Source organism: Procambarus clarkii, chromosome 32 (genome assembly GCF_040958095.1).
Source record: "Procambarus clarkii isolate CNS0578487 chromosome 32, FALCON_Pclarkii_2.0, whole genome shotgun sequence".
NCBI lineage: Eukaryota > Metazoa > Arthropoda > Malacostraca > Decapoda > Cambaridae > Procambarus > Procambarus clarkii.
Window position 1 is genome coordinate 11,118,520 of NC_091181.1, and position 13,363 is coordinate 11,131,882.

Genomic DNA, 13,363 nt, shown 5'->3' on the forward strand with positions numbered 1-13,363 from the left:
AGAGCAGAGAAAGATACTAGAATGCCAGGAATGAATATATCAGGATGAGAAGAGAGCCAGAAAGACAATACGAAAATGACATCGCAAGCAAGGCAAAGACTCAGCCTAAATTGTTGCATAGCCACATTAGGAGAAAAACAACAGTAAAGGAACAGGTTATGAGATTAAGGATAGGGGCGGAAGGATTCACTACAAATGACAAGGAAGTGTGTGAGGAATTGAATAAGAAATTCCAGGAGGTCTTCACCTTAGAGCAAGGAGAAATTCCAGAGGAAAGTGAGGGAATAGCTAACCAGGAACCACTGGAAGAGTTTGAGATTACCAGTGGGGAAGTAAGGAAGTGTTTACTAGAGTTGGACGTGACGAAGGCTATAGGCCCAGATGGAATCTCCCCTTGTGTTCTAAAGGAAGGAGCAAGAGAACTGTGCCTACCACTCTCCATAGTGTATAACAAATCACTGGCAACAGGGGAACTGCCAGATATTTGGAAAGCAGCTAACCTAGTCCCGATATACAAGAAAGGGGATAGACAGGAGGCACTGAACTACAGGCCAGTGTCCCTAACCTGCATACCATGCAAGCTGATGGAGAAGATTGTGCGAAAAAAACTAGTGGAGCATCTGGAGCGAAGGAACTTTGTAACACAGCATCAACATGGGTTCAGGGATGGCAGGCCCTGCCTCACAGGGTTACTTGAATTTTACGACCAGGCAACAAAAATAAGGCAAGAAAGAGAAGGGTGGGCAGACTGAACATTTTTGGATTGTCAGAAAGCCTTTGATACAGTGCCACACAAGAGGCTAGTGCGAAAGTTGGAGATGCAGGCTGGAGTGAGAGGGAAGGTACTCCGGTGGATAGAGGAGTACCTAAGCAACAGGAGACAACGAGTCTGTGTGATGGGTGAGGTCTCAGATTGGCGAGACGTCACAAGTGGAGTCCCGCAGGGGTCAGTCCTTGGACCTATACTGTTTCTGGTATATGTAAATGATCTCCCAGAGGGTATAGATTCGTTCCTCTCAATGTTTGCCGACGATGCAAAAATTATGAGGAGGATTGAAACAGAGATGATAGTAGGAGGCTACAAGATGACCTGGATAGACTGAGTGAATGGTCCAACAAATGGCTGTTGAAGTTCAACCCGAGTAAATGCAAAGTAATGAAACTAGGCAGTGGAAACAGGAGGCCAGGCACAGGATACAGAATAGGAGATGAAGTACTTAATGAAACAGACAGAGAGAAAGATCTAGGAGTTGATATCACACCAAACCTGTCTCCTGAAGCCCACATAAAGAGAATAACGTCTGCGCCATATGCGAGGCTGGCCAACATCAGAACGGCGTTCAGGAACCTGTGTAAGGAATCATTCAGAATCTTGTACACCACATATGTAAGACCAATCCTGGAGTATGCGGCCCCAGCATGGAGCCCGTACCTTGTCAAGCACAAGACGAAGCTGGAAAAAGTCCAAAGGTATGCTACTAGACTAGTCCCAGAACTAAGAGGCATGAGTTATGAGGAAAGGCTGCGGGAAAAGCACCTTACGACACTGGAAGACAGAAGAGTAAGGGGGGGACATGATCACAACCTACAAAATCCTCAGGGGAATCGACCGGGTAAACAAGGATGAACTATTCAACACTGGTGGGACGCGAACAAGGGGACACAGGTGGAAGCTGAGTACCCAAATGAGCCACAGAGACGTTAGAAAGAACTTTTTCAGTGTCAGAGTAGTTAGTAAATGGAATGCATTAGGAAGAGATGTGGTGGAGGCTGACTCCATACACAGTTTCAAACGTAGATATGATAGAGCCCAATAGGCTCAGGAATCTGTACACCAGTTGATTGCCGGTTGAGAGGCGGGACCAAAGAGCCAGAGCTCAACCCCCGCAAGCACAATTAGGTGAGTACAATTAGGTGAGTACACACACACACACACACACACACACACACACACACACACACAGTGTCAGAGTAGTTAATAAATGGAATGCATTAGGAAGTGATGTGGTGCAGGCTGACTCCATACACAGTTTCAAATGTAGATATGATAGAGCCCAGCAGGCTCAGGAATCTGTACACCAGTTGATTGACGGTTGAGAGGCGGGACCAAAGAGCCAAAGCTCAAACCCCGCAAGCACAATTAGGTGAGTACACACACACACACACACACACACACACACACACACACACACACACACACACACACACACACACATATATATATATATATATATATATATATATATATATATATATATATATATATATATATATATATGTCGTACCTAGTAGCCAGAACGCACTTCTCAGCCTACTATGCAAGGCCCGATTTGCCTAATAAGCCAAGTTTTCATGAATTAATTGTTTTTCGACTACCTAACCTACCTAACCTAACCTAACCTAACTTTTTCGGCTACCTAACCTAACCTAAGTTATAAAGATAGGTTAGGTTAGGTTAGGTAGGGTTGGTTAGGTTTGGTCATATATCTACGTTAATTTTAAGTCCAATAAAATTTTTTTTACCTCATACATAATGAAATGGGTAGCTATATCATTTCACAAGAAAAATATTTGAGAAAATATATTAATTCAGGAAAACTTGGCTTATTAGGCAAATCGGGCCTTGCATAGTAGGCTGAGAAGTGCGTTCTGGCTACTAGGTACGACATATATATATATATATATATATATATATATATATATATATATATATATATATGTCGTACCTAGTAGCCAGAACTCACTTCTCAGCCTATTATGCAAGGCCCGATTTGCCAAATAAGCCAAGTTTTCATGAATTAATTGTTTTTCGACTACCTAACCTACCTAACCTAACCTAACCTACCTTTTTGGGCTACCTAACCAAACCTAACCTATAAAGATAGGTTAAGTTAGGTTAGGTAGGGTTGGTTAGGTTCGGTCATATATCTACGTTAATTTTAACTCCAATAAAAAAAATTGACCTCATACATAATGAAATGGGTAGCTTTATCATTTCATAAGAAAAAAATTAGAAAAAATATATTAATTCAGGAAAACTTGGCTTATTAGGCAAATCGGGCCTTGCATAGTAGGCCAAAAAGTGAGTTCTGGCTACTAGGTACGACATATATATATATATATATATATATATATATATATATATATATATATATATATATATATATATATATATGTCGTACCTAGTAGCCAGAATGCACTTCTCAGCCTACTATTGAAGACCCGATTTGCCTAATAAGACAAGTTTTCCTGAATTAATATATTTTCTCTAATTTTTTTCTTATGAAATGATAAAGCTACGCATTTCATTATGTATGAGGTCACTTTTTTTTATTGGAGTTAAAATTAACGTAGATATATGACCGAACCTAGCCAACCCTACCTAACCTAACCTAACCTATCTTTATAGATTAGGTTAGGTTAGGTAGCCGAAAATGTTAGGTTAGGTTAGGTTAGGTAGGTTAGGTAGTCGAAAAACAATTAATTCATGAAAACTTGGCTTATTAGGAAAATTGGGCCTTGCATAGTAGGCTTAGAAGTGCGTTCTGGCTACTAGGTACGACATATATATATATATATATATATATGTCGTACCTAGTAGCCAGAACGCACTTCTCAGCCTACTATGCAGGGCCTGATTTGCCTAATAAGCCAAATTTTTTTGAGTTAATTGTTTTTCGACTACCTAACCTACCTAACCTAACCTAAGCTAACTTTTTCGGCTACCTAACCTAACCTAACCTATAAAGTTAGGTTAGGTTAGGTTAGGTAGGGTTGGTTAGGTTCAGTCATATATCTACGTTAATTTTAACTCCAATAAAAAAAATTGATCTCATACATAATGAAAAGGGTAGCTTTATCATTTCATAAGAAAAAAATTAGAAAAAATATATTAATTCAGGAATACTTGGCTTATTAGCCAAATCGGGCCTTGCATAGTAGGCCCACAAGTGCGTTTTGGCTACTAGGTACGACATATATATATATATATATATATATATATATATATATATATATATATATATATATATATATATATATATATATATATATATATATATATATATATATATATATATATATATATATATATATATATATATATATATGTCGTACCTAATAGCCAGAACGCACTTCTCAGCCTACTATGCAAGGCCCGATTTGCCTAATAAGCCAAGTTTTCATGAATTAATTGTTTTTCGACTACCTAACCTACCTAACCTAGCCTAACCTAACTTTTTCGGCTACCTAACCAAACCTAACCTTTAAAGATTGGTTAGGTTAGGTTAGGTAGGGTTGGTTAGGTTCGGTCATATATCTACGTTAATTTTAACTCCAATAAAAAAAAAAATGGCCTCATACATAATGAAATGGGTAGCTTTATCATTTCATAAGAAAAAAATTAGAAAAAATATATTAATTCAGGAAAACTTGGCTTATTAGGCAAATCGGGCCTTGAATAGTAGGCCAAAAAGTGAGTTCTGGCTACTAGGTACGACATATATATATATATATATATATATATATATATATATATATATATATATATATATATATATATATATATATATATATATATATATATATATATATGTCGTACCTAGTAGCCAGAACGCACTTCTCAGCCTACTATGCAAGGCCCGATTTGCCTAATAAGCCTAGTTTTCATGAATTAATGTTTTTTCGACTACCTAACCTACCTAACCTAACCTAACCTAACGTTTTCGGCTACCTAACCTAACCTAACCTATAAAGATAGGTTAGGTTAGGTTAGGTAGGGTTGGTTAGGTTCGGTCATATATCTACGTTAATTTTAACTACAATAAAAAAAAATTTCCCTCATACATAATAAAATGGGTAGCTTTATCATTTCATAAGAAAAAAATTAGAGAAAACATATTAATTCAGGAAAACTTGGCTTATTAGGCAAATCGGGCCTTGCATAGTAGTCCAAAAAGTGCGTTCTGGCTACTAGGTACGACATATATATATATATATATATATATATATATGTCGTACCTAGTAGCCAGAACGCACTTCTTTGCCTACTATGCAAGGCCCGATTTGCCTAATAAGCCAAGTTTTCATGAATTAATTGTTTTTCGAGTACCTAACCTACCTAACCTAACCTAACCTAACTTTCTCAGCTACCTAACCTAGCCTAACCTATGAAGATAGGTTAGGTTAGGTTAGGTAGGGTTGGTTAGGTTCGGTCATATATCTACGTTAATTTTAACTCCAATAACAAAAAATTGATCTCATACATAATGAAATGGGTAGCTTTATCATTTCATAAGAAAAAAATTAGAGAAAATATATTAATTCAGGAAAACTTGGCTTATTATGCAAATCGGACCTTGCATAGTAGGCTGAGAGGTGCATTCTGGCTACTAGGTACGACATATATATATATATATATATATATATATATATATATATATATATATCACTTCACCTTCACCTTCTGAAGATGTATTTAATATACGAAAGTACTTAAGGAAATTTCCTGTTTCATTTTTTCCTCCGTGGTCTGACATTGTCACATTCTTAATCACGTGTTTATTTTCGTGATATACACACATATATATATATATATATATATATATATATATGTCGTACCTAGTAGCCAGAACGCACTTCTCGGCCAACTATGCAAGGCCCGATTTGCCTAATAAGCCAAACTTTCCTGAATTAATATATTTTCTCTAATTTTTTTCTTATCAAATGATAAAGCTGCCTATTTCATTACGTATGAGGTCAATTTTTTTTATTGGAGATAAAATTAACGTAGATATATGACCGAACCCAACCAACCCAACCTAACCTAACCTAACCTGTCTTTATAGGTTAGGTTAGGTTAGGTAGCCGAAAAAGTTAGGTTAGGTTAGGTTAGGTAGGTTAGGTAGTCGAAAAACAATTAATTCATGAAAACTTGGCTTATTAGGCAAATCGGGCCTTGAATAGTAGGCTGAGAAGTGCGCTCTGGCTACTAGGTACGACATATATATATGTATATATATACATATATGTATGTATATATATGTATATATATATATATATATATATATATATATATATATATATATATATATATATATATATATATATATATATATTGTGACGGTAACGCGTTGGTGTTCGGCTGTTCAAAGCTAGGGGTATGGCCTCGTCACATAGTATAAAAAAAAAAATAGAAAATCTGGAACTTCGTCTGTGGTAAGGTAAGGAGAAGACACACAAAACACAAGTAAATTTTAACAATGAAATTTTAATTACGTTAAATAAATAAAACATGAATAAAATGGACAAACAAATTCGTATAATAAAATCAATCAATCAAAATAATAAGAATAATTAAATGACACAATGAAAAGTTACGTTAAGACAAGTGAGCAAAATAACAAGAAGTGCAATAGACAAGTAAATGAGAGGTGCGGGAATATCGGCTTTAAGCTATCACCTCTCTCAGTACACGTACGCCAAAGCTTACGTCTAGCAGGGAGAAGTGTTAACTGTGAGAAAGCACTGAATATTCTGAGGACTGAGGTCGTGGCGGCCCCAGACATCAAGTAGTATGGTGGGCGAGTGCAGTTGCAGCCAGACCGGCGACCAATCAGCGAGGAGCCGGCAGCAAGACGGGTAGTTTGGCGGTTTGAGTCTGAGCAGGTGTCCCTGGCTGCATACGTTTTGCGCTCTGGCAAACCTTGCTGGTGTTGTTGTCATTGTTGGACATTTCTTCCATAGTAGTTTTATATAGAGGTAACGACGTATTTGTGGAGGGAAGAGCAGGCTCAATCTCTTGAAGGAGATTATCGTCACAACTCTCCCCCGAAGCCTGTGGTTCTGGAAGAAGTACGTCGTTATGTGGTGGAGTAATGGATGGAGTCGTTTCTACTTCATAAACTCTGGAGAGATCATTGGCTAAGATGTTGTCGGAATCTTGGTATAGTGTGTCTCCAGGTTGAATTTCTGCAGTTAGCAAGCCCATAGTAGAAGACGTTGAGATGAGAAGTGGGCGTGCTGCAGGAGGTGTAGGGTGGTGTGTTCCGTGTTGATGGTGGACCGTGCACTTTTCAGGTGTGGAGTGAAGTGCTGGAGCTTCAGGATGATGAAGAGTAGCTCCTTGCCAATTGTTCCGTAGTTCCTTGTAGCAATAGTCGCTGACAGGTGTATTCTCCTCGCCTCGTTGCTGCATCACGACACCACCAACGTCGGTATCACTGGCGTCGACATGGAGGATGAAGGGCTTATCTGACGAGGTGAGAGTAGAATTAGAATATGGCAAAGGAGCACGATTATTATCCTGAAAGTATTTGGGAAGATCATTAAGGATTTCGGAATTAGAAAGCGCTGACTCCTTGTCAGTGCTTTCGGGAGGAGAAACTGGGAAGGTCTCACTGTGGATGTAGGGTTCTGTGAAGGTAGAACAGTTAATCAGGACAGTGGGAGGAGTACCATTATATTGCTTCAGGAGGTTGACGTGGCACAGCTGGGTCTTCCGCCGCCTATCTGGAGTCTCTGTTACGTAGTTGTTGTTATACCTGCACTCTTTGACGCGGTAGGGTCCTGAAAATCTGTTTTGTAAAGGTGAACCTGGGATAGGGAAGTATGCAAGGACGAAGTCTCCCGGCTTGAATTTTCTTACTTTGCTGGTCTGGTCGTAATGAGTCTTCATTCTCTCCTGGGCTTTCAATAGATTATCATGGGCAAAACGGTGGACTCTCTCTAGAATGTGTTGAAGGTTTTGAAGAAACTGGGGCACATTCTGATGCTCACTGAAGGTGGCATCTCGGAGAGAGTCTTTGAAAGCCTTTAGGGGAGTACGGCACTTACGGCCGTAGAGCATCTCATAAGGAGATACTCCTAGGGACTCATTGGGGAGACTTCTGTAAATACACATTATAAGGTCAATCTGCTTATCCCATTCCTTAGAGGTTTCACTACAAAACTTTTTCAAGAGTGCTTTGATAGTCTGATGACTACGTTCAAGAGAACCCTGTGAAGCAGGATGATAGGGGCTGGACAATACCTGTTTGATGTTGAACTCCTCCAGTGTCCTTTTGAAGAGATCACTGGTGAAGTTGGTACCACAGTCGCTCTGAATCTCCCTGGGAAATCCGTATTGAGTGAAGATCTTCAATAGATGTTTTATAACCGTAGCAGCCGTGATGTTCTTCACTGGAACTGCTATGGGAAATCTGGTGGTAGGACACAGGATGGTTAGGATGTAGGCGTTACCCGAACTGGTCCGAGGTAAAGGACCAACACAGTCTATTATGAGTCTGTGGAAAGGTTCCGCAGGCACCTGTATGGGAATCAGTGGCGCTCTGGGAATGGAGATGTTCGGTTTGCCTGCCATCTGACACGTATGACACTGTTTTACGTACTGTTTGACGTTATTTACCATACCTGGCCAGTAGTAGTCTTCACGAATTCCATGGTAAGTCTTGTTGAAGTCGTAGTGGGAGAGTGCTCCGTGGGCCAGGTGTAGAATAGTGGGCCGCAGGCTGGTAGGAATCACAAGTTGGTCGATGTTGGCCCAATCGTCCTCCTCCTTCAGTTTACTGGGTCTATATCTGCGGTAGAGCAAGTCGTTCTCTAGGAAGAACCCAGGAATACTGTCGGGTTGAGTCTCAGCCTGGAAAAACAATGGTGTTAAAGTAAGATCTTCCCTCTGCAACTTACGGAACTCCAACTTGGTCAGATGCGGGGGTAGTTTCTGAGGGTCTTGAGGGACAGCGGTAGCAGTAGAGTCAGCTGGCTGTGGACGTGCGGCTTGTGCACGGGTGGTCACGAGAACCGGAGGAGAAACTTCATCACTCTCTTGAACCTCTGCTGGAACATACTCTAGAATAGGGTTACTTGGCACAGAGTTACACACCTGGGGTTTGTCCATGACGATCAGGTTGGTCGGTTGCAGGTCTTCTGCCAAGTCGTTGCCTAGGAGAAGTTGCACTCCAGGCATGGGAAAAGGCTTTTCCCTGACGGCGACTTGGACTTCTCCGTTCACGTAGGGACAATCCAGGTGGACTCTGGCGAGAGGGTATGGAGTGGTAGCAGTGAGGTCAGTGATGAAGACAGTTTCTCCGGTGTAGACGATGTTGGGCACAGCCGACTTCAAGATGATCGATTGAAGAGCCGCTGTGTCCCTCAAGATCTTCAATTTGAAACGTCCCTCCGGATTTGAACCGTTGGCAGAGACAGTTCCAGTATACAGGTGGTTACTGAAAAGAGAAAGATCATTAACATCAACACCAACATTCATCACAGGCTTACCGGACTTAGGAGGAGTTGGTTTGGGTTTTTGTTGGTCAGTGGTTCCCTTGTATTGAGACTTACCACACTTGTCTATGGTATGTCCATAGAGTCTACAATACTTGCAGTACAGTTGCGAACCAGCTTGAACGGGGCTCACTTTCTCGTAACTGTACCACGACTTCTTACTGGAGGATGGTTCGGGTGTCAGCCGGTGGATGAGGCTGTAAGTGTCAGCCGACTTAGCACACTTCAGGTAGTCGGTTTCTTCTTTATCTGCTAAGTAGAGGCGGACAGGAGGCGGCACACGTCTCAAGAATTCTTCAACAAGCATCAGGTTGACGAGTTCTGTAAAAGTAGAGACATGTGCTGCTTCCAGCCATTTCATGAAATACCTCCGTTTCGTGTTAGCAAACTCGAGGAAGGTAGTGGTACTTGCCTTCAGGTGGTCACGGAATTTCCTTCTATAACTTTCAGTAGAGAGGAGGTAGGCGTCCAACACTGCTTGTTTCAGAGTGTGGTAGTCATTCTCAGACGCCAAAGTACTGAGTGTGACTGCAGCTCTACCTGTAAGATGGACTCTGAGAAGTGTGGCCCATTGGTCGACAGGCCAACTGAGTTGATTAGCAAGGGTTTCAAAGGTGGTAAAGAACACATCAACTTCTTCTTCTACAAAGGATGGCATTAACTTACTTGCATGTGATATATTAAAACTGACGGGAAGATTGGCAGTAGCTTGCTGGCGTTGAGTGAAGTGTGAAGTTTCCAAGGCGATTTCGCGTTGACGACACTCTAGAGCCAGAGTCGCTTGTTGCTTGTCATGTTCGCGTTGCATCTCCAACTCGCGTTGTTTGGTTTCAAGCCGTACGCGTTCCCGCTCCTGGAGTAAGGCAATCTCACGTTCTTGTTCTTCCCTTCGTATGGCAGCTGCTCATTCTTGTTGTTCGAGGGCTTCCCTTTGCTGCTCGCGTTCAGTCTTGGCCAGCTCTAGTTTGAGTTTCAGCGTTGCCAAATCAGTTTTATCTGCAATATAGTAAGTTTCATGAGTTTCAGAGTCTATCTTACCTTGCTCTAAATAGTAATCCAGCAACAGGTTGTGTAGGTCGTTTTTGTTGGCTTGGTAGGGAACTTCTAGTTGATACTCATGTGCAAGAGTTTGTAATTCAGTCCTCTTGGCACGACTTAAAGTCCCTATTTCACCTGCTGGATTTGCACGGAAAGCTTGGAGACGAAACATGGTGAAATTAGCAAATAAAGGTACACGAATATTCAATAGTGAATGTCAGAAACAGGACAACGTGGCAACTGGTACCTATCCTGTGAGATCTTTAACAATTAAAGTTAAGTAAAAGATGTTAAATGATTAAATTAAATCAAGGGCGCAGGAAATCTTGTACCCGGTACTCATGTAAGAGGATAAGGGAAAGAAAATCCTACTAACAAATGAAACAGAGTTTCGAAAACAAATGAAACAGTAAATTGCCTCAAAAGTAAAATTGGTAGTCCAAGGATGTAGGCATACCTTGCCAAGTCTCTATAGGACATAAAGCAAGTTTTTCCTACTGAATTTAATATGATACTTACAGAATTAGCGAACTTTTGTGCTCTGAAAAAGTAAGCTAATTCCCTACCGTTGTATGTATCATCATCTCTGACTGACGTGTAGGGGTGCGAGGTGTCAACTGGTGACGAGAACTGCTGCTGAGGTCCCAATTCAGCAACTAAAGTTCGAGCTAGAGGAACTATGGCCCTCTTTGTCCTCCTACAGTCAGATTGCAGAAGATTGGGTACTCTTGACCCGGGGCAGACCACAGTACCAGGGTACCAATATGATGATCTGTCAAAAATGAGAAATATCCAAGGGACGAAGATGGTAAACACGAGTAATAACACGGAGGGAGAGATGACCAATTAAGAGTATGACTGCGGCCTACAGTCACCACGTAATCCAAAGTTGTCTCACCTTCACTATATGTTACTCTCGTAATGCACAATACACCGCACCATATAAAAAATGAAATTGAATATGAAAAATAGTAAAAGCTATGTTAACAAAGTTAAATACGCTTACCATTAATTACCATTTGGCACCAGTACCTGAGTGAAGCTCCTAGGACAGGCCCCCATATAATATGTGACGGTAACGCGTTGGTGTTCGGCTGTTCAAAGCTAGGGGTATGGCCTCGTCACATAGTATAAAAAAAAAATAGAAAATCTGGAACTTCGTCTGTGGTAAGGTAAGGAGAAGACACACAAAACACAAGTAAATTTTAACAATGAAATTTTAATTACGTTAAATAAATAAAACATGAATAAAATGGACAAACAAATTCGTATAATAAAATCAATCAATCAAAATAATAAGAATAATTAAATGACACAATGAAAAGTTACGTTAAGACAAGTGAGCAAAATAACAAGAAGTGCAATAGACAAGTAAATGAGAGGTGCGGGAACATCGGCTTTAAGCTATCACCTCTCTCAGTACACGTACGCCAAAGCTTACGTCTAGCAGGGAGAAGTGTTAACTGTGAGAAAGCACTGAATATTCTGAGGACTGAGGTCGTGGCGGCCCCAGACATCAAGAAGTATGGTGGGCGAGTGCAGTTGCAGCCAGACCGGCGACCAATCAGCGAGGAGCCGGCAGCAAGACGGGTAGTTTGGCGGTTTGAGTCTGAGCAGGTGTCCCTGGCTGCATACGTTTTGCGCTCTGGCAAACCTTGCTGGTGTTGTTGTCATTGTTGGACATTTCTTCCATAGTAGTTTTATATAGAGGTAACGACGTATTTGTGGAGGGAAGAACAGGCTCAATCTCTTGAAGGAGATTATCGTCACAATATATATATATATATATATATATATATATATATATATATATATATATATATATATATATATATATATATATATATATATATATATATATATATATATATATATGTCGTACCTAGTAGCCAGAACTCACTTCTCAGCCTACTATTCAAGCCCCGATTTGCCTAATAAGCCAAGTTTTCCTGAATTAATATATTTACTATAATTTTTTTCTTATGAAATGATAAAGCAACCCTTTTCTCTATGTATGAGGTCAATTTTTTTTTATTGGAGTTAAAATTAACGTAGATATATGACCGAACCTAACCAACCCTACCTAACCTAACCTAACCTATATTTATAGGTAAGGTTAGGTTAGGTAGCCAAAAAAAGCTAGGTTAGGTTAGGTTAGGTAGGTTAGGTAGACGAAAAAACATTAATTCATGAAAACTTGGCTTATTAGGCAAATCGGGCCTTGAATAGTAGGATGAGAAGTGCGTTCTGGCTATTAGGTACGACATATATATATATATATATATATATATATATATATATATATATATATATATATATATATATATATATATATATATATATATATATACATATATATATATATATATATATATATACATATATATATATATATATATATATATATATATATATATATATATATATATATATATATATATATATATATATATATATATATATATATTAGTATATTTTGGTAGCAGTCTTTCCTGTAGACATATATTATTAAATATGACCGAAAAAGTAAGATTAATAATTCTAACACGAATTTTCTGAATCTTTCGTACATTTCTTTTCACTGTTGGAGGTAAATCAAAAATCAATTCTCCAAAATTCATTTTTATTTCTAGTCTGACGCGACACGAGCGCGTTTCATAAAACTTATTACATTTTCAAAGACTTTAGTTTACAAATACACAACTGAATAGAACTTACGCATCTCCGATTTTATATCTACATTTGAGTGAGGTGGATGGGGTGAGGTGGCATTTATAGGGTATTAATTTCATCAACACAAGACAGAACAAGAGGTGGTATTAATAGGGTATTAATTTCATCAACACAAGACAGAACACGAAACAATGGGTATTGAATAGAAGTGTTTGTAGAAAGCCTATTGGTCCATATTTCTTGATGCTTCTATATTGGAGCGGAGTCTTGAGGTGGGTAGAATATAGTTGTGCATTAATTGGCTGTTGATTGCTGGTGTTGACTTCTTGATGTGTAGTGCCTCGCAAACGTCAAGCCGCCTGCTATCGCT

The 13,363-nt window shown here is 39.4% G+C and overlaps 1 protein-coding gene across 1 annotated transcript in view; it reads right to left on the reverse strand.

The window, feature by feature from the left end:
* LOC123747452 (probable glutamate receptor) overlaps nt 1–13,363 on the reverse strand; it is a 128,849-nt gene that overhangs the window by 51,409 nt on the left and 64,077 nt on the right. The gene's annotated exons all lie outside the window — the stretch shown is intronic.